Genomic DNA, 23115 nt, shown 5'->3' with positions numbered 1-23115 from the left:
AACCGTAGAAATTCAATCTCCAATTAGTGATAATTTCACATCCTTGTTTTATTACAGTAGAGAAAAGGGAGTGGATCATGGGTGAGAGTCGATGGCAATGACTTTTGGTAGTTCGGAGTGGGCCACAGTAGGTGAGAGTAGTTCATATTAGGTCGGAGTAGGTCATAGTGGGTGGTAGATGGGAGTGTGTCCTGGTGGGTGGTGGATGGGAGTGGGTCCTGGTGGTGGTGGATCACAGTGAGTCACGGTGGGGAGTGGGTCAAGTTTTCAATGTCCTACACCATCTCTGTACGACGAAAATAAATATCTTACGTTAGATCTATTAATTTACTTTAATATGTAACATCAAACAGCCTGCAAGAAGTGTACACAGAATGTCTTTACTTATTATATGTGCGCTTCAATATTCTAATTACTACAGAACCATGTGAGATAATAATGGGTGCCCTGAAGAGAATTAAAATATTAAAACATTCCGGAGGAATATAGTGGATAACGATAAACTTCAATTAGCTTCAATCACTAAGAATATATAAGCAATCCAGGTGGCATTATATTATTATTATTATTATTATTATTATTATTATTATTATTATTATTATTATTATTATTATTATTATTATTACATTGGGTTTATCCTTCGCCACTGCGCTTACGGTATATACTATTCTTATTTGATTTTTAAAGAAAAATCAAATGAAGAATGATGAGTGAGTGATATTTCAAATGAAAAACCAAACAAAAGCCGAAAAGAAAATAAAAAAGGTAAAAGTTTTCGAAAAAACAGAAAACGGAAAGTCGAAAAATTAAATCCGAAAAAAAAAGATTTTTCGAAAAAGGTGATCCCTAATTTGCATCTAACATTTCAGTAAAAAGAATTTCTAAAATAACTATATTGACACAATGAGATAAAGGAAAGAGAGTTACAGAGGGAGAGAGAGGGGGCAAGAGAAGCTGCGTAGGACATAAGGATAAATATTTGACAATTGCGATTATATAAAAACCCGAGACAATCACTTTCTTTTGAAGATTGTATTAAAAAATATGAATTGTGACAGTTGCGATTAAGATGCCAACGATCATATATGTTTGTATCAGATTTAGGATTAATATTTTATATCGAGGTTAAAAACTAGGCGAAGACTGTTGAATGAGAACATTATTTACTTAAAAGTATATAACAAGCTTATAGTAGCTGAGAGAATTACTGTAGCACAATATTTGTTGAGTGTTTTGCTGTTCGTGCTATTTGTCGTATGGGAATCCCCAGATATTGAAAGGGACTTCGAAGCAGCCGTCGTATTAGCAATTAGCATGAGCATTAAATTAACACTTCAATTAATGTATATGAACGGATGCATTTTTCATATAGACATGTGGTTATTGAGGAAGGAAAGAAAACTTAGACCACGTCTGTGAAAATACTAATGATGATAAAATACGTTGTCGATTCAAATATGTGTATCTTTAGGTTTTGAAACCACAGGAGTGAAAAAGCTGGTTAATCACCTATAATAAAGCTGCTGCTAATGGGAAATTAGAAAAATCTTGGATTATTTTCTCCATCAGTGGTTAGAAAACGAAGATACTCCTATGAATATATGGACTTGTTGCCAGCGGAGACATAAGACTAATAATGCTGTAGAAGGATGGAATAATAAGATAAATGCTTTGCTCGGTAGACCCCATCCTAAGGCTCAAGCCTTAATTTCTTGCCTGAATTCAGAAGCGGAAAGCACGACAATGATGTTTACCAAATTGGAACTTAACTAAATAGGGATCAAAAGAATTACACATAGATATATACAGATGGATAAGAGGAGTGAGAGAATCGTTCACATGTACAAAGTTACTTGTGATTTTAGAAAATATGTGAGAGCTTTGGTCCATGTTTAGAAGCTGAATAATGCACAATCTTCAGTTATAACCAATGTTGCCAGACAAGGTAAGCGAAATTACACACACCTTCCGTCCAAATTGCACAATTTTACACACAAACTGGAAGATAGTGCACACAAAATTGCACAAATAATTACCTATCTTATGTATATTATGTCTAATGATGTACATACTTATACGTACATCTACCAGCCATTGTTCAAAGATTCAGCGATTTATTATTATTATTATTATTATTATTATTATTATTATTATTATTATAGGAAAACCGTCATCTTCTTCCCACCCACTGTCACTTTTTTTTTTTTTTTTTTTTTTACTTTCAACGTACTTAATGTTTTTAATTGGACTTCGGCCAGTCATCCTGACAAGTTTTGAATTTAACCAAGCCACACCAGTTGATTCAGTCATATAACTTGGTTGAATCTTTGATTTAACTTCTCTCTTTTTTTTTCACTTTTGTTCTTCGTTCAATAAAAAAAAAAACATCTCTCTCGTTCACTCTGTCGTTCATCTGTTTCCAAAATGGCATTTTTTTTTGACAAAAGTGGCGAGAAAACAAAAAAGACTTCTTACCCCTCTCCGCCTCATGCTTTAGCCAACATCGAGGATCAACCTTTATTCATATTGCTTTGTTTGAACAAAGTGGCTTTGATTGGGGATGTGGGCCAATGATCATGACTAGTGATGGGCAATGCGAATATTCCCGGTGGGAAGGAAAATAAAAATGGGAATATTCCCGGGTTTTCCCCTTGCATATAAATTCCCGGGAAGGAATTTATTTCCATTTCTTTAGATTATCTTCCAAATTATAAGAACCATGTGACTAATTACTTTATTTTCATTTATTATTATTTCCTTCTAGGTTTTAAATACTTTGAAGATTGAAAAATAAAGTTGGTTGGCAATACTTTATATAACTAATAATATATTTTAAGTTCCATTTCCATTTTCACTAAAAAGTAGCAGACTACTAATTTACAATTGATGAAAAGGAACCAGTCTGTAAAGTAATGTAGAAATTATGTAGAAATAGAGATGAAGTACTATTAATACACCTGAACCAGCGTTAGTAATAGACGTTAGTCTGTCTCCTGTCTCTGATTCGAATTTCTGAAAAGGTCCTCGGACTTCTCTTACATGTGAATTAACGCATGAAATTTCGAAAAATAGGTATTAAGAAAGGTCGTGTGTGTGGCAATGTTACTTGCTAAATTATAAAACTAGGTCAGTATCTTGAAAATATTGTGAACATAAATATGTATGCGCAAATGTGTCTTCTGAGACATAGTGAGACATGTGTCTTCTGACAGTTACCCAACCTAATTTGTTTATAACATTTATAAAATTAATATCTTTATAATATCAGTCGTAGAGTCAAGTTTAGAAAATCCATTTACATATAAATTTAAACTGTTTAGTGGTGTAAAAGTATGTGGACTTACTGTACCATTTTTTCTACATATTTACTTGCATAGAACATATTGTAAGTAAATATTCATTTATGCATACTCTCTAAATATAATAAAATTTTAATAAAGTAACATAGTAGGCCTACCGTTCAGAATATACATTTTAAAGAATCCTCTGGATATAACAGTAATATTACAGAGTAATAAGAAACGAACTTCTGCCTTTGAAATAATAATATAGTAGTAGAATTCAATTTTCTTTGTGTTTGTACATAAATTCCGGAAATATTCCCATTTTTGTGAATCTTCCCGGGAACTTTCCCAGGGAATATTCCCGAAAATATCTTCCCGGGAATTTACCCATCACTAATCATGACACCCACTTCTGAAAAACAAGATTGAGGAACCAAGGAAGAAAGGTAGGTTTTATTGCGCCGCCCTGGAGTCAGGCGTTGGCACTTATAATTTTTAGAGGGTAATTTTCAGAAAAAATGGAAATAATGAATGTTTGAATGAAAGGAACTTCGCAAAAATCATCAATGATCAAAATTTTGAATTGTGCCAAATTACACACAAAATGCACACAGATTGGCATTACACACAAAATGCACACACAGGACAAAATTGCACACATTTTGTGTAATTACACACACATTGGCAACGCTGGATAACTGACAACATATATATAATGCTGATACGTCATTGTTTATATATCGTATATAATAACAGTACTGTACAGGGTTTGTATGATAAGTAATGAGACCAGGTCTGGAAACATTGTTTTATTGATCTGATCTGTACAGGGACTTAAAAGCTTTCGAAGTACTCTCCTCTTGCGTCGATGCACTTCTGCAATCGATGTTTCCACGCTGCAAACGCCCCCTGGAAGTCAGCAGCCGGCATGTCCTTTAGAAATGTGGTCACGGCTGCTTGGATGGCTGTGACGTCTGCAAAACGGGTTCCTTTCAAGCGTGGCTTCAGCTTCGGGAAGAGGAAGAAGTCGGCCGGGCTCACATCTGGGCTGTAGGGTGGTTGTGGAAGGACTTCCACCCCAATCTGGGTCAAAAAGGAGGTCACTAAGAAGGCGGTGTGGGCAGGGGCATTGTCGTGATGCAACTTCCACCGGCTAGCGATCGCCGGTCTTTTCCGCTTGACGCTCCTGTGCAGTCTCTCAAGGACTTGTTTGTAGAAGGCGGCGTTGACGGCTTGTCCTTGGGGTACAAACTCCTTGTGGACCACCCCCACATTGTCAAAAAAAAACAATCAACATTGTTTTCACCTTTGACTTCGACATTCTGGCCTTCTTGGGGCGCGGGGACGCAGGAGTGTGCCACTCCGCGCTTTGACGTTTCGTTTCAGGGTCGTACTGGAACACCCACGACTCGTCACCTGTTATGACGTCATCTTCAAAGTTAGGGTCACTGTTCATGAGGTTCAACAGTTCCTGACAACAATCAACACGTCGTTGCTTTTGTTCGTCAGTCAACACTCGCGGCACCAGTTTCGCACAGATTTTTCTCATTCCCAATTGTTCCGTCACAATCTTGTGCACTGTTGTGTGGTTCATATCGAGTTCATCAGCAATCAATCTCAACGATAATCGACGGTCTGAGTTCAGGAGATCCCTCACTTTTGCCACAGTTTCGTCCGTAGTCACTGTTGTCGGGCGTCCAGCCCTCTCCAGATCCTCAACGCTTTCCCGGCCGTTCCGGAACGCACTGTGCCAACGAAACACCTGGGCTTTGGATAGGGCTTCCTCTTTGTAGGCCTCCGTGATGAGAGAAAGCGTCTGAGTAGCCGTTTTCCCCAGGCGAACGCAAAATTTGATCGCATAACGCTGTTCGATGGAACCCTCCATGTTTGTTGATTTTCCGCCGTGACAAGAATGTTCACAAGGGCTTTGTCCAAGGCTTGTCCGCGCTCCACTAAGGCTCGGAGCCAACTGACGCGCGGTGCGTTGCTTTGCTCGGACCCCCCCCTACATCCTCCATCACCGACAAACCCGCTCCAGCGACACGCGCGCCGCGGCGCGGCGAGTCTCATTACTTATCATACAGACCTTGTATAACTAAGCGTTGAAAAAGGACCACAAAGTGAAAATTAACCAAAATAGTTGCGCATCCATGTGGGTTTCCGACTATTTTGCCAGTCTCAAATCTAGAAAAAGTTAGAGAAATAGTACTATTTTATCATTAATCTTGCTGTCTATATTATTATTATTATTATTATTATTATTATTATTATTATTATTATTATTATTATTATTATTATTATTATTATTATTATTATTATTATTGAATATCAGTAACAAATATATTGACACTTTCAGTTGATTACAATTGTCGCAGGTTGCGATTATTTCAGGTTGCAGGTGTAGCGACCGTAAGGAAATAATATACAGCTATCTGTCATTAGTACCATAACATGTTCAGTAGGAACTTAGTGGAAACATTTACGTTTTTATGAAGACGCGACGAAGAGTTGTAGGAATCTATTAGAAAACAATTTGATGAGTAACTTGATATTTTGGCGTAAGTGCTTGATGAGTATTGTATATAATCGAACCTATTTTATAATAAGAAACTTTAATGAAGTATATTTTCTATTTTAGAGCACAGTGCACACACTGTACGATATCCACAAGGAGTATGCATATACGAGTATAACCAGGGCAAAATTACGCAGGAAGACTCTTGATTGTTTGGTTTTCTGAATTTACCTTAGCGCCCTTTTCAGCAGCGAGGTTATTAAGACGGGACCTACCTCTTAAAGTAGGATCCGAACCACATGAGTTTCCAGCGGGAATCGAACTCGGATCTTCCACGCAGAAAACGAGGAAATTCTTGTACCAATTTATAAACAGTACAGCCTTCCCCACTGGCAGATCTAACTAAAACAGATCTTTGATGCACAGGAACCTATGTTCGATTTCCTGTGGAAAAGTTGAAATTTGAACGCATTACGGTGGTTCGAATTTCACTTTAAACTATAAAGCCACATCCGTATAGCCTTGTTGCTGAAAAAAGACTCTAACTTCAGCAAACAAACAAATATAACCGCTTTATAATATGATAATATGAAATATTGATACTGCAACCACTAATTTCTTTAGTGCTCCTCTTGACCATGTGTCTAACGCGCGTACTTTCTGTGCGTGTAGTCTCAGGTTCTATTCTAGGTGAGAGAACTTGCCCCGGATATAAAACCCGAGTAGCAATTTGGATCCTATTTTAAACAGTGTCTTGTTTTATATAGTCTCAGTGCTGAAAAGGTACATTAAACTCTACCTAATCCAATCTCAAATAACATCATGGTAGTAGAGCAATGAAACTTATTCATTCACAGTTTCCAATTCATATTTTAGAGCTTGTCAACAACCGAGAATAACACATTTAAATGTATTAATATACCCACAAACTAGCGTTTAAATAAAGAGAATTTAGGAATTTAGGATTTAAATTTCTGGGCTTTCGACATCTAAGGCCATTTAGCCCTTCATGATTTGAGGGATCACGTTCCTCGGCGAGCACACAATCCGGGGAAATGAAAGGAAGAAAGGATTGGGGAAGGAAGGAAGGAAGCGGCCTGGGTCCTATAAGTTAGGTACCATCCCGGCATTTGCCTGGTGGGAATGAAGAAAACCCAGGAAAACCTCATTCAGGGTAACTGGCCTGAAAAAGGGTGTTACACTTTTTCGACCGAGTGACCCTCCGGGAATCGAACCCATGACCGCTCCCACTGCAATAAGGAGAATACTATAATAACATCTAAAATTGAACCTCAGTTTTAGACTACAGATTTTAGTGAAAGCGAGAGCTTCATTTTAATTGCATTCTCAAATGTTGCGTGACTCAAGTAATTAATTCATTAAAAACTAAGATAAATTTACGACAGTAACTCAGTTACATTGAAGGCTTAAATGCATTTCTGATATTGTCTTCATAAATTTGTAAGAACTTCATCATAGTTTAAACTGAAATTAACTGTCAATGAGCATTAATTTTTTCATTTGGAATTTCAAAGAGGAAAAGTATGAGCTAGAAAAATATTCTGTGTTAGCAACAGCAGTTTTCTTTAAAATTCCTCAAGATCACAAAATATGCAGTTTTAGCAGCCTTTCTGGGTGTGATGTTAATTGGCTTTGATGAGCACATGAAAAATAACGTTTGGAAGGATCTTTATAGCTTCGATTATACAAACCAGAAATGGCAAAATGGCAGCTAGCAACCGGATCAGACCTTCGAGTATGTTTCGTTCGACTCTCAAATAATGAATAAATAAAATTCTTTTTAAAAAAATGTGTGAGTTATTTGTTGTTTAGGTATATTTAGTTTTTAGAAAGTTCATACGTTGACATCATTTTGTTCCCATTACAAGCAATGTTTGTTATTCCAGTACATTAAACATTTTTTGTAAATTGCTATCCTTGTATATTTATTTTTATTTACCTATTTATTTTTAATTTAGCTGGCTGCAAATATTTTTCTTATTTTGTCCTGACTCTCAGTGCCATTACTGAGATAACATTCTTTTATTTCCTTTCGTCCCTAATCAAAATTGGCCACAGTACTACTGCGAAAGTTTTCCATGAGCTGCCGGCAGGTAGCGCATAAAGGTTGGCAGTCACTGCACGATCACAAGCATATATAAGTTTCACTTCAGATTCCACAATTTCAAATCTTGCATATATCATACTGGACGGTTTTTCTGAAAACCTTACAAGTATTAATAGTATGTGCTTCACTGAGAGGGTTCTTGTGTCACTGTTAGAAGTATGAATGTCACCGTTAGGAGGAGACAAACGACAATAGATACAATTTGCTACTTAATGCTGTAGTTTTTTAAATATACAGTGCATAAATAAATAAATTATCTGTTCCAGCATAATAAAATCTATCAATTATTATTGGCAGCAAACGACATAATTTTAGTCCCCTAAAACGTCATTTTTCTCCATTTCCTTGAAAAGCACGCATGAGAATTTACCCTCAAGCAAATTCATTTTGTTCAGCGCGATGTGATCCATCAATTGATATATCTATTATATCTTTGGAGAATATTGTATTTTAACAAAAATTAAAGTTTAAAAATTAACCATAATTTTTGGGATATATCTCATTAACCAGGGTCGTACGCAGCAATTTATTTCAGGGAAACCAAAGATTTTTGGGGGAGGTTTAAATCCAATTTGAAAATAAATACAGTGAAACCTCTACTAACGGACACCTCTATAAAGCGGACACCTCTCATAACGGACATATTTTGTAATCCCCAAACACTGTAATAGGAAAAACCATGTTGACAAACCTTTCTAAAGCGGACACTCTCTAGTACGGACACGGACAGCCTTTTCTGTCTCTTATAGGTATTATTTACCTCCATATTATGGACACTTTCTCTAGAAACAAGTTGAAAAATACAGAAAAAATACATTTTCAGAAATGCATACATATATCACCAAGGAAACATTGTAATAACATTTTTCCTTGTCAACTGGCTGTTCAGAAACTCAGATGAAGCGTCTTTGTTTAACAACACCTTCATATCCTTTGCTTGCATTCCACTCCCACCCAACCTGTTTTAGAATCAAGTGATTGACAGTTGCCTGCCATTTGGGATGACACGTCATTTTACTGTTTTGCTGGAATCAAGCAGAAGACATGTTTGGTAATTTTTGTTCACGTATTCGCATATTGTCTTAGTGCCTCTATTTGTAGACGGAAGCAATAAGGTGTAAGTTGTTGTGAGCTTTCGAAATGCCACGAGAAGCGCTAATGTTAAAATCGAATTGATTGAATTTTCGAAGAATACTGAGGTGTGCGAAGGATAGCTGAAAATTTTTGTATCGGTAAAACTCAAGCACCTGAGATCATATAAAACCTAGACAAGTTAATAAAGCTGTGGTGAGAAAATGACAATGAAAATTGTGTCTCATTGCTTTGAACAAAGTTGGTGTGCAAGTGAATGATTTTATAGAGTGCGGAATGAAAAAAAAAATCCTGTGTTAGAGTCGATGCTAAAAGCTAAGAATTTAGAGGTAGCAACAGAAATGAATGTTTCAGATTTCAAGGTCTCGAACGAGTGGTTAGAGAAGTTTCGGATTAGACAAAATTTCTTTCAAAGCGATTTGTGGAGAATCCGCAGATATCGACATGCCCACAATCATAGAACGGTTTGATAAATTACCTTCAATAGTTTGTAATTACATATCACCTTATTTACTAATTTACGTAAGAAAATATCGAAACCTCTCTAAGACGGACACCTCTCTATAGCGGACAATTTTTGATTCCCCACGGCTGTCCGCTTTAGAGAGGTTTCACTGTAATATTAAAAATTGTAAAATTATTTCTGAAATTAGACTAAATTTACAGAAAAGTTGAGATTTTGAAGGGGAGTCAAAACCCTCAGAATCCACCTCTACGTACGTCCCTGTCATTAACCATATTGTGTGCTGCCATCTTGCTAGTGACATAGAGAGAAACTTGATGTGGGTAGGTTCAGTATTTGTTTCACTTTTGATATATGATGTGGTTATCGTACAGCATCAATTTTTGGGTTTTACGAAGAAACTCGTTTTTCTCTATTTTCTCGCAAACTACGCATATGGATTTATAATCACTCATATCATTGTGTTCTCCTGGATGTGATCTATCGATTTATATATGCTTCATCTTTATGTATTTGTCATTGTTAAATACTAATAATATTGTTTGAATTCTCTAAAAATTTCTGAATTTTCACTAATTAAAATATTCTACTTTTTCTCGTGTGGCAAGTAGCTGTAATTACTTACACGCGTTTGTTTTCTTTTATTTCACTCAGGTAAGCAAACAGTCTGCAGAAACCCAAGAAGAGGCGATCACTTGAAATAACAATGGAGTAAGTAAGTACAAGAAAGCTCTTAACCTCTTTGTTTAATGTCCGATTCTAGAGAAGGCTTGCATTTAGAAGTTTGTCCATATTTACGTATATTCTTACGACAAGAAAAGAAGACAAGTAACAGAAGGGAGACAAACGGAAAGCAACTTGGGAAAAGATCTGGAGATTTGAATGCTCGAAGCGCCTGCTAGGAAGCTAATACTATGAAGAAATTATACGTTATCTCTTGGTCTTCAAACAAACACTTCGTATGTTTACACATTTTGCTTCTCCGTTCTTCGGTCTCCCTCACCTTCTATCATCCCATTGTGTACTTACCCTTTGCGGGCAGTGTTATCTTACATGTCATGGTAATTAAGTGTCTCTGTAAATGTTAAAGTTTACATTTCCAAGTTGGTGGATAATTAGACAATAAAATATTTGATTATTACTAAAGAGACGAATGGTTACAGACAACAAATACGGAGAATTTGATTCAAATAAATCAGAAATGGACTAGAACCAGCTTTGTATTTGCTTATTGACAATTTATGCTTTTTTATTTCCATAAGTGGAATTCATACGATGTAGTACCGGTATGCCTTTGAGAATGAGATTAAGTATTAATAGCAATTTCATTACCGTTATTATTTTCTACATACAGTAAAAAATGATTAAAAAGGAAAAATATGTATTCTCCATGAAATTGATCTAGGATTTGGATTCTGGAAGTCAGTTATAGGAATATTACGAGTTATTCTGTTTTAAAGAGCAGCATTTATAGATGTAACTGTATCGATTTCACACAATATCTGTTTATATATTTAAATTAAATAGTTATCCTTATTATAATAGATCAACGTCTCAGTCTTCAGTCACGCGTCTAATAGTTCATAGTCAGGCTATTAGTTGTCGCTCATTGTCCTGGTCCTATCTGACACCAAAAGATATCCCTAGTTTGCAGGCAATTTGAACACATGCCGAAGGCTTTGGAGGTACAACTAGTTTTTTATTGGTTTGATTTGGAGTTTAGCGTCTCGTTCAGCAGTGAGGCTATATGAGACGTGGACCTACAGCTTAATGTGCGACCCGAACTATATAAGTTCCTGTCGGGAATCAAACCCAGGTCTTCCACGCCAAAGGCGCATAGCTAAGCGCTTAGTCACGAGGGAGCTCGAAACTATTTTTTTTAAAGAAAAAGAAAATAACAAGTAATTGTTGACTAGACCGGAATTTAACCCGATCTCGTGATTGAAGGACGGTAGCTGTATCACCTTCATCATTGAAGCAGAGATTCAAACTTGCGAGCCTAGCTTGGGCTCGAAATCAATAATTGAGCACCAGTCTATGTGAATGGAGCTCTATAAGTGGGTAGCGAGCCTGAATCCTTGGAAAGCCCCATGAGGATAGTGAGCGCGAGATGGAGCAAACGTGTGCCTCATTGAGGATAACAAGCCCTAACTTGAATGAGTGGAAGCCTCATTAAAATTAGTGACCATAAGCCTCACTGAGGATAGAGAGCCTGAACTCAGGTGAGCACCTATTGCAAAATGGCCATTCCTGTACTGAAGTACTATACAAGTACCGTACTAGTGCAGGACCATCAGCTTTCTGATAATTTATTGATCCTTAACTAACAGGGAAACTACTTTTTTCTTTAAATCAATTCACTTTTTGTGGATGTTTTGAGAACAGTGAATACTGCTGTTAGTTCTTGTTTTATATCTATGGAGTTCATCAATACATCTGATGTGGTTCTCCACACCTGTTGTGTGCTTAATCTTGGATTCAATTTCCGACGCGAGTATAGAAGTTTCGCTGTTGATCAGCATAAGGAGATAATTGAGTGAAGAAATAGTAAAAAGGTGACGAGAATCTCAAATATTGGCATTGGGAGCCAATAAGCTTATCATTTTTCATCTAACTGGCTCATAAACTGAAAACGCCACAATTTAATTAATTTAGTCTGATTAGTTTTATTTTCCGTTCCTTTTTTTTATCACCTAGACTTTTAAAACTAATATATATTTGAGATCAACCCTCAACAGTATATGTTATTATATTTCTCGACAAATAATCGGTAATTACGAGTACTAGTGTTACCAATAGATACAGAATACAGGGATATTTACCAAACTACTGCTAAGGTGAGTGAAAAGCAATGTTTATCATTAGTAGATCAGTAAATATAGGTATGCTTGTAAATTACTTAATTCAAATACAGAATCTAGCATCTTGGTAGAATTTTATAAATGAGACTAGCCTTTGGCTAGCTGGGGGCTCCACCCCCAGACTCCGCGTTTGCTCGGCCTACGGTTTCGCATCTCTTACGTATCAGCCTTTGCATCAACAGTGAATTTCGTGCATATGCTCTTCATATTTCCTGAATTTAGCCAGCTGGAGGCTTCACCCCCATACCTCCACCTTTACACGGCCTATGGCCTCGCACCTCTTAAACTCACTCTTCATTCCCCTTTAGACCCCTTAAAAATTAAAAATATTCATTTTTGGCAATTTTCCTGTAGGTTAGTCCCGGAAGGATACAATCATACTAAATTTAATGATTCTAATCCTACCGGAAGTGACCTAACATTTTGGGGTATAGAAGACGTCCCATATGAATAACACGGGAAAGATTTTTCAGTTCTCCATAAAAACCACTCTACAGTTGGGGAATTTTTATTTCTGATGATTTACTTAGGTAAAGCTAATGAAAACATACAATCATACCTAATTTCAAGTTTGTATTCCAATTCCAAGTATCTAAAATATGAGATTTTAAGTCCAAAAACGGACCCATTTAAGTAACATGGAGAATTCTTCATCTTCCCATTAGACCCCCTAAAAATTAAAAATATTCACTTTTGGTAATTTTCCTGTGGGTTAGTCCCGGAAAGCTATAATCATGCCAAACTTTCCACGTCAACTGGAAATACAATTTTAATTTATGTCAGTTCCTGTAGTTTTATATATAGTTAAGATAAGATGATTTGTCGTACTCTAAGGATCACTAACTCAGCCAGAAGGGTCTTTTGGGGAGGATGAATTGGTTTCTGGACGATGAACGTAACATCGAGATACGAAATCGCCAAAACAGAACAAAATGATGTAATATGCGGATATTAACAAAAAAAAAAAAAAATCCTGTATAAAGGGTAACAGGCCTATATATTTTCCATAAATAGCATAACAAATGAGGTGTTTATGTTTGGAATTTTTGTATCATATATAGCTATAATTATTAATTGCAATGTGATGCTATATAGTACGATATGGAGCATTTCAAATAGGGAATCAAAAGTAGGGAAACGGTTCTTAATCTGTTTTCTTTCATTTTATTTTACACCAGGGTATACATATACACAATTGAAAGGAAAACAACAGTATGGAAATTGTAACTTACAAAATTAGGAAAACGACGTTTTCCTTATTTCAGTTACTTGACACATGAACGTTATATCAACTACCGTATTTAACAGAGAGGTATGCCTTCCGCGTTGATCTAGTGGCTAGTGCGCGCTTCTTTGCTGTGCGGGATCCCGGGCTTGATTCCCAGAGGACAGCCTTGCAATTTGAACGCATTACAATTGTTCCCATTCCACCTTAAAACTGCAGTCTCATGTCTAATATAGCCTTGGTGTTGTAAAGGGAGTTAAACTTCATTCCAACCAACAACATATATTAGAGGCAGATGTTAGCATAAAGCTCTGTTACAATGTCAACTCCTGTACCACATGTATACCACAGATCCCTATTAAACTATTACTGTTTGGGAGAAGAACACGTGGCTCAGTATATCACAAAACGTATTAACCCTAAAATGGATTTTAACGCCAATTGTCATCATAGTGAATCAATAACAATAACAATAATAACGATATTCTTAAAATGTGTACATTAGCGAATAGCGCATACCGATGCCATTTGGCACCAATGGTGTAAGCTTTCTACCACAGTTTTCGTCTAGTGGCATAGGTCGGACAGAGAGTGTCAGAGAGCGTCAAAAAGCATATAGAAAGCACAAAACGTGCACATTTGTTATTTGTATTTTTTTCACAAAACCTTTTTTTGTTCTCTTAACATTAAAAAAATAAACAATTGTCTCACAATCTTCCATACCACATGATTTCTGCTGATATTGACACTAAACTTTGTTTTCACTAGTGTAATACAACCATGACATCTATCCTGTAACTTGATACCCCAGAAGTAAAAACGTTAAAAAGATCATATTATTGGATATTATTTACATTTATCTAAGTAATTCATAACAAAAGAAAGAAGAAAAATAATTTCAACGCGACCAAAATTAATTCCTGCAATAAAGGGTTAAGATCAAAAGAAAAAGTGTGAGTAGTCTCTGAGACAGCGTTTCCCCTCCACTCTCCTTGTGGATCTACCATTGCTTATTTGTAACATTGTATATATGTTGCCATATAAAATGTAACTGTTGATCCTTAACTTCATATTGTTAATTCACATGTGTAGTAATAGCTATATAACTATTTAGGTTTTGTCGCGTAGAATCTAAATGGTTTGGTAGAATTTGATGAAAAGATAGTAATCTCGATATTTATAATAATAATAATAATAATAATAATAATAATATTATTATTATTATTATTATTATAACCCTAAGAGTGACTTTGTATATGTGGCGTCATGGATAAATTCTATGTGATGAACGCAGAAAGCTGTATCATTAAAGCACAATTTCCATGATAGAACCTAAAGACTTGGTAGAGTTTAATGAACGAGATATCGAAATTTTTCATAATTTCAACCGTGACCTGAGTATATGATATCAAATAAAATTCAATATGACGGAAGCTAAATGCCGTATGTTTAAACTTAAAAATTCACTTAAAATTCTAAACTCCTTGATAACATTTGTTTATAAATAACTTGTAGAATAATCTCACTGATACTGAGTATAACGAAGTTACATTAAATTCAATATGACGTGCGCGAAACTCCATATTGTTAAAACGCAAAAATATAGTATTAATGAAATACTTTGTGAGATGACTGCAAAAATTATTTCGTAAGAAAATAAAAATTCATTTCGAACGGTTTAGTCGTTTTCCCATGATGCAATCACAAACAAGGTAACCAGTGGCGTATTTACGATTTTGTTTCGGGAGGGGGGGGGGGCTTTGCTAACTTTATTCCAGGAAATGTGAAAATTCTGCAAGGTATGCCATATACTTTAATATAGTACATAAAATTTTGGAGGGCTTAAGCCCGGAAGCCCAGCTTCAATACGCCACTGAAGGTAATTTCCATTTTTGTTTATTAAGATTAAGTACCTGTGATATATTCTTAAGCTGAATTTCTTTTGTCTGTCATTCCTATTATCGTTCTTTATTCCATTTGTATTAATTTGTGTATATAGTGTCTGAGTTGTAACTGTTATTATTTTAACGAATACGGAAACTAATTTGCTATTGAATTTGTGTCCTCATTTTATTTTGAAATGAAAATGAAATGGACTCATTGAGTTTTACGTCCTATGTTTATGCCGGCTAGGCTAAAGGAAACGGCGGTAATGAGAAATGAATGAAATGGTGAAATGAAGACAGTGGGAGGCAACGGTAGAATCCCGAGAAAACGCGGTGTATGTCCACCACAAAGCTCACTTGGTGCGAGCTGAGATCGAACCAAGAACCCCGTGATCCAGAGGTGAATGCTCTACCACTGAGCCACTGCGGATCCCTGCGTTATTTTAATACTAGTAAATGTACATTATATATCAAATATCATTCTTTCTGCATCTTATTTACAGAAGAAAACTAGAAGAAGCAAGAAGACAAATAAATATTTCGAATGACATTATAATATTGAAGGCTGTAGAGCAATGGTTTCTGAGCTAGAGAGGTGAGGGGGCGGAATGAAGAGCAAACAAAGGAGCGCTAGTAAAGTTGATTAAAAAAATATTACTGCACTGCAATTATATGCAGAAGTTACGCTGGAAATAAATATTCATTATTATTATTATTATTATTATTATTATTATTATTATTATTATTATTATTATTATTATTATTATTATTATTATTATTATTATTATTATTATTATTATTTATTGAAGATTTGAAACTTCAATGCTACATCTGAAATCGCAGAAGGGATAAAATAAAAAGCACGTATGACTAACGAGGGAGGAGATAGGCTTAGTGGCTTTTGGAGTATACAAGATTTACGAAAAGAGTTGCAGGTAAAAAGGTTAGGAATCTCTGGTATAGAGGATAGAATAGGAGCTTATTTGGAATTTTGTGTCAAATTGCAGATATATACTTGCAAGCCAATCTAAAGAACAAGAAGAAGAACAAAAATTAAAACGCTCTCAAGTTACTATACCTAGATTTTATATTCTTTTGGTGTATGTAGCTCCCTATTGTTAAATTGGAAGACATGCTGGTGCTTTTCATCAGATGAACGATAGGAAGTTGTTTGCCTATTTGATAGTCAGTCAGTCAAACCCACTTGAAAGCAATTCAACTGTGAGTTTAAAAGTACTGAAAAACATTCATCAAACAATCCCATCCACCCAAAGTTGTTTAACAGATGCATATGTATTGCCTCGGATCCGACGGATTTCACGATGACATTTTGATAGTGCTCAGCCAATAGGTATCCCCTCACCTCACTCACCCTCTCAGTAACCCACCCATCCTCAATGCTAACCTTTTGCCCTTGCAGTTCTGTAGATTGACCGGCCGGAAGTGCCACATTACAGCCCCGGAAACACGTAATGGCCAGAGGTACGAACGCGTGCGCTCCCGTGTGTGGCTTCTGCAATATCCAATGAGCGGAAGACCTTTGCCCCTTGTGATGGGGCCTTGAGGTCCATTAGCATCCACTGGTGCAGGTGGATGCAATCATTTATATCAGTGAGTGGCATCAGCAGAATTTCTTGATACACTCCTCTGAATAATATATTTTTAAAAACTCCCTAATTAAGAGAGCAATGGCATTTACATAAATGTTTAAGATCAAAGCTTCTCTAACTCGCAGAAGCATGATACAAAACTACACTTTGAAACTGATTTATATTGTTTCTCTCGTATTTCTACATTTGTAAACAGCATTTAAAAGTGTGCGTTTCTTGTTGAAAATTGGAATTTACAAGTATAGTACTTATAAAAGCTGTAAAAGTAGTCAGAGCAAAAAGCTCATATTTTCAATTAAGCTTAAGAAATATTCAATTTCAAGTACTCGAGCAACCAATTAAATATTTTCTAATAATTGTATCATCATGCATTTCCTTTTAGTTTTGATATGATAACAAGGAAGATATAGAAAGACTAATACCATGACTATATCTTTAATTTCTTTTTCTAATTGATTTGTATCTATGTAGCCTTTGTTAGAAGCACTGATATAGAAGACGAAGACTTCTATTTAAATTGCAACCTAAATCACTGTAGTGTGTTCAATGATTCCCACTTGGAATTGAGCCCAGGCTCTGATGAACAATGACGTGCGCGCTAACCAATAGACCAGAAAAAAAAAGACAATTGCTGTTTCTGTATAAAGAGGCGTTAAAGACGCCAGGGTGATATGGAGGCGGGTCCCCATACTTCCTTGACTTTGGCAAGTATTGGAGATAGATTTGCTCACGGAAAGAGATGAGACAAAATTTTCGTTACGAGATACTAGACGAGAGCTCTACCAACACAAACATAAAGTTTTCGAGACGAGGCATCATTTTTACGATGCCTTTTTAAGAAGATATAACCTCAAATTTTATCTCATAGTCAACTTCACTGGACGTAATGTGGTCAGCACCATGTTTCGGGTGCCTGTAATCCCCAGATATTCGTTTTGTAGATGCTGGATGAACCTCTGAGCCATTTTGAAGTGAAGGTACAAGGGAGAAATAAATCCCGCCCCCCACCGGGAACTGAACCGGTACCATCGACCAAGTTACCGCGGTTTTACTCTTTCTGTATAATCTCAGGCCAGTCAACTGTATTTCTGAAGTTAACGCTTATGTGCATCGCAATTTTATATGAGGCGGTGGGGTGCGGTGGCTCAGTGGTAGAGCGTACACCTCTGGTGCGTGGGGTCTCTGGTTCGATCCCAGCTCGCGTCAAGTGAGTTTCGTGGTGGATAAACACTGTGTGCGTAGGTTTTCTCGGGGTTCTCCCATTTCCTCTCACTTCCTTCATTCCACCATTTCACCCATTTCTCATCATCATCATCTTCTTTAGCCAAGCCGGCATTATCGTGGGACGTTAAACTTAAAGATTTCGTTTCATCTTAATATGAAGCGGTAAATGAGGGGAGCGGATAATGAGGCGATATGAGCATAAGTGAGAGCAGGACGGCCATAAACCTTGTACGTATGAAGTATGAGTTTCGTATTTAGACCCCAGTTAGTACCTCTTAAACTACGTAACAAATTGATTCTCCAACATATATTAACTTCTAAATTATTATGGAGGTGACGCGAAGATACTCAACACTATGTAAACCTAGGAGTGTGAGATGTAATCGCTCAGAATTTTGTAGTTGTTGCGTTTGAGATTAAAGAATGTCATTTGAGTTATGACTGGATTTAGTTTCAATTTCCATATGAGGTACCGACATTTGAGATACCAACTGACAAATTTTTCAATTGCTAGTTGTATTGTTCCGTTTATACGATCTAGTTTCCCGGAGGGGGAGCTCACTCGGTCGAAAAACTGTAACAGTTTTTTTCAGGCCAGTCATCTTGAGTGAGGTTTTCCTGGGTTTTCCCAATGCATATCAGGCAAATGCCGGGATGTACCTAGCATAATGGTCTCAAGCCGCTTCCTTTCTTCTCCCATTATTTTTTCCTTCCCTTTCATCAGATCATGTGCTCGCCGAGAGACGTCGTCCCTTACGTACATGACGGGCTAAATGGCCATATGTGCCGACAGCCCAGAAATCTAATTCCTAAGTTTATACGATCTAGCGACGAACATAGAGCGAGGAATGCGGTATCGTCTGCAAATTGTAAGGAATAGATTAGTGATAGAGGTTGTGGTATATCAGCTACGAATAAAATGTAGAGTAATTGAGACAAGACGGATCCTTGCAGAATTCCAGCTTCCAGGATAAAATGGTAGGAATGTGTTTGATCAATTTGTATGAATGCTGAGCGATGATGAAGAAAATTGGCGATAAGGCGTACGTAAGTTAGAGGTAAAATACGGACTGAAGAGAAGCCCATGATGTTAAACAATATGGAAAGCACGCTCAATATCAGATGAAAGTAAAACGGGGGTCAGTCATTTATTGTAATGGTTAGTTAGATAGCTTGACAATTTTTAATGTATTTCTTGGTAGAATATTGGCTTGACTTTAAGACAAAAGTCATTTTATTGGGAATTAGTTGTACATTTTTTTTTTCGACTCTACTGAAGAGATACTCTGAGAATTTGATGGCACTCTTCCCTCTCCCCACCCCTACCAATGGTACCCGAAACGTTGGAATTTTATGGATATGTCAATGCCACCCATATAAATGTGCAAGCTTTCGTATTTCTAGTTAGTCGTTGACATAATTCTTTTTAGTGAAGAGACTGGGAATAGATAACGGAAAGATGTTCAACACTTGTTCAGTTTTCCCGTTAATCAGTAGAAATGTCCTGAAAATGACCGTTTCGATTTCGTCCACAGTTTACATAAATAATGTAGTTTCAATGGGTGGGAATCTCTACCCCATTTGAATCCCCACACTTAATGTTTAGTAGTTTTGTAGAACATTTCAGTAATAGTAAGTAGAGGAGCCAGGGATCGAACTGGTAGGGCTCTCGTCTCTAGTGTGTGAGGTCCTTTGTTCAATCCTGGCTCGCATTTTGTGAGCTTTGTGGTGAACGGACACTGTGTATGTGGTTTTTCTGGGGGGTTAAAAATATGTTTCCTGTAGTTTTTAAAAACCTTCGAATTACCTTTAGTTCTAGGGCACTGGATTGCTCCACCCTTAATATAGGCCTTAGCTATGGTATCAGAAATGTTGAAATTTTCTGGTACCTAACCCCTATCAAATTTTGTGTGAAATTTTGTATTTCTAGCTAGTCGGGAACATTTAAAACATGTCAGTGAATGAGGAGTCATCCAGAAAACTTAGTTTGAGAAGGTTCATAGCTCAATCCCAATGATCCCCCACACGTTAAGATTTGGTACTTTTGTATAATATAACATTACTAGTAACTGAGTGTGATTTAGCGTTGCTGACGTTGTTAGTTACTCAACAGTAATGTCTTGAAAATGATCATTTGGCCTCCCGTAGCGTTATCAGTAACGTTCTCGTCTTTGGTGCGAACGATCCCTTGTTCGGTTCTCGGTGAGGACTTTCAGTCGAAAAGGTATAACAACTTCTCCAGACCAGCCATTCTGAATGAGGTTTTCCCTGGGTTTTCTTAATTCACACCAGACAAATGCCAGAACTGTACCTAATATACAGATCCCAGACCTCTACCTTCATTCCTCCTTCCGCGGATAGTGTGTTCGCCCTCATATATGATGCGCTTAAGACCATAGATGTCGGTAATTTCCAGAAATATAAATAAAATCTTGTTGGAAAATGATAATTTTGATCTATTTAGGAAGTTGATGGCACAATTTGATCCTCTAGCAGTGATATCCGAAATGTTAGAATTTCCTAGGAATATATATGTTACCCCCTATCAATGTGCTAAAATCTGTGTTCCTAGCTAATCGGGAACATACCAAACATTTATGTTAGTCAATGAGAGAGTGAGTTAGCCATTAAAGACGCAGTTTCTAGGTGTTCATATCTCAAACCCTCATGATCTCCTACACGCAAGATTTAGTAATTTTGTACAACATAATCATTACTAGTATCTGTGTATAATTTGGCGTTGCTGATGCGTTGAAAACGACCATTTTGGTCTATCTGAGGGGTTGATGACGCCGTTCGTTGCCCTTAGCAGTGGTACCTGAAATGTTGGAATTATTTAGAGATGTACATGTTACTCCTCTATCAATGTGCGAAATTTCATACTTCTAGCTGGTTGTACAACAGTACATTGTATTGTATACTTGTAATTTTGGGCCCTAAGATATTCCAAATATGTACTAGGCTGGCCGATTTTTACTATCAGAAGAAGAGAAAGAAATGTTTTAAATAATATGATTGTCAATATATATAAAAATATTCAAATGTTTCAAAAATAATAAGTCTTTAGAACGTCGTAGTCAGGACAACCACATACAAATAAATGGAATCAAATAAAAAAAAGGAGGGAGTGTGTATTATTTAATGGCTCAAATTTATTATAAAGAAAAGAACCAGAGTGATTATTAATCGTTGTAGTTGGAAACATGCCAAACATTTGTCAGCAAGTAAGTGACTGAGTCAGCCACGAAAAATGCAGTTTGTTAGGGTTCATATCGCAATCCTCCATCGTCTCCCACACGTAAGATTTGGCACTTTTGTACAACATGTCATTGCTAGTACCTGCGTGTAATTTGGAGTTATTGACATTATTAGTTACTCAACAGTGATGTTTGAAAAGGATTACTTCTACCAGGGGCGGTCTGGCATCGCTGGGATCCCGCGGTGCTGAAGACTTGGGGCTCCTTTAAAATATGCCCACATGCGTATATTACTGAATTCTATTATTATTGGTCATTTAAGTAAAATTACGTGCCATATTGTTTTGTAGGGGTTTTATTTTAAGAGCAAACCTACAGTAGACTTACATTCGCTAATTAAATAAATTCCACCATAATATTCTTTAAAAGCAAAATTTCATTCCCTTAATCAATGATATAAGGTAAGTAACCAATAAATACTACTAGGAATACTTTATACTTTTCGTATTTTATTACATGAAACTTACAATACGTAGGTTACTTCAACCTTTAAAATAGTAATTTTGAATAGGAATATAAAAATCTGCCTAAAAATCCTATAAAATCAAAGAAATACGGTGTATATACAAATTGCGTACGTATTCTACTTACCAGGGATGATATCAAAACTGCACCTTGAATTGGGAGACATTCTATACATTTCCTGATAGGACATCTCGAGCAAGTTCCAAAACAGGTGTTCGTTTCTTGCCCGGAAGTGACCCCGCCTTTGCAGGGGCTAAAATATATAGAACATTTTGACCTATTTTCTATAGCAGGTGTACATAAAGTACGTTGCTACCCCTAAAAGTTGAAACCTATGCTAAAACGCCAAAACACCTGTTTCATCATTGTAAAATAATAATTTAACGAAGTGAAAATATTTGCCCCAGGGTCTCCGCAGGGTCCCAGGTGGGGTCCAACTCAAAATTTGCAATTGAAAAGAGGGGCAAGTAGCATATCGTTTGAAAGCTAGTGTTAAAAGAAAAACGACAACAGAAGTCTCACAGCTCTAATCAAACTCTGTGCGAAATGGCAGAAGATTCAAAATTTGAAAACAGACTGCAGCTAACAGTGCATGGCCACCACTAGAATTCCAAAACTGTGATACAGGTGTCAAAATTCTAAAACACGTGTTTCATTATTTGAAAAGGTCTATTTATCGAAATGATAATGTTTACTCCAGCTTCCCCGAAGGGTCCCAGGTGGGGTCCAACTCAAACTTTGCAATTGAAAAGAGAGGCAAGTAGCATATCGTTTGAAAGCTAGTGTTAAAAGAAAAACGACAACAGAAGTTTCGCAGCTCAATGCGAACTCTGTGTGAAATGGCGGAAGATTCAAAATTTGAAAACAGTCTGCAGCTAACAGTGCATGGCCACCACTAGAATTCCAAAACTGTGATACAGGTGTCAAAATTCCAAAACATGTATTACAGTATTTAAAACGTGCAATTTATCTAAATGAAAATGTTTGCCCCAGGGCCCTCGTAGGGTTCCACGCAGAGTCTACCTCGAAGTTTTCATTTGGAAAGGCTTCAAAAAGTATATCGTTTATAAGCTATCGTTCTTCAACTTTCCGACGACGCGTCTGG

The 23115-nt window shown here is 36.6% G+C and overlaps 1 long non-coding RNA gene and 1 other non-coding gene across 3 annotated transcripts in view; one reads left to right on the top strand and one right to left on the bottom strand.

The window, feature by feature from the left end:
- The window catches only part of LOC145664597 (uncharacterized), a 506108-nt gene that overhangs the window by 230704 nt on the left and 252289 nt on the right, over positions 1-23115 (bottom strand). The window lies entirely within an intron of this gene.
- On the top strand, positions 18199-18270 carry TRNAQ-CUG (transfer RNA glutamine (anticodon CUG)). The gene has a single exon. It is a non-coding gene; the product is annotated as a tRNA-Gln (tRNA).

The sequence above is a fragment of the Thermobia domestica genome, chromosome 11, assembly GCF_964235325.1.
Source record: "Thermobia domestica chromosome 11, izTheDome1.hap1.1, whole genome shotgun sequence".
Classification (NCBI taxonomy): Eukaryota; Metazoa; Arthropoda; class Insecta; order Zygentoma; family Lepismatidae; genus Thermobia; species Thermobia domestica.
This window is presented reverse-complemented; position numbering and strand designations above follow the sequence as displayed.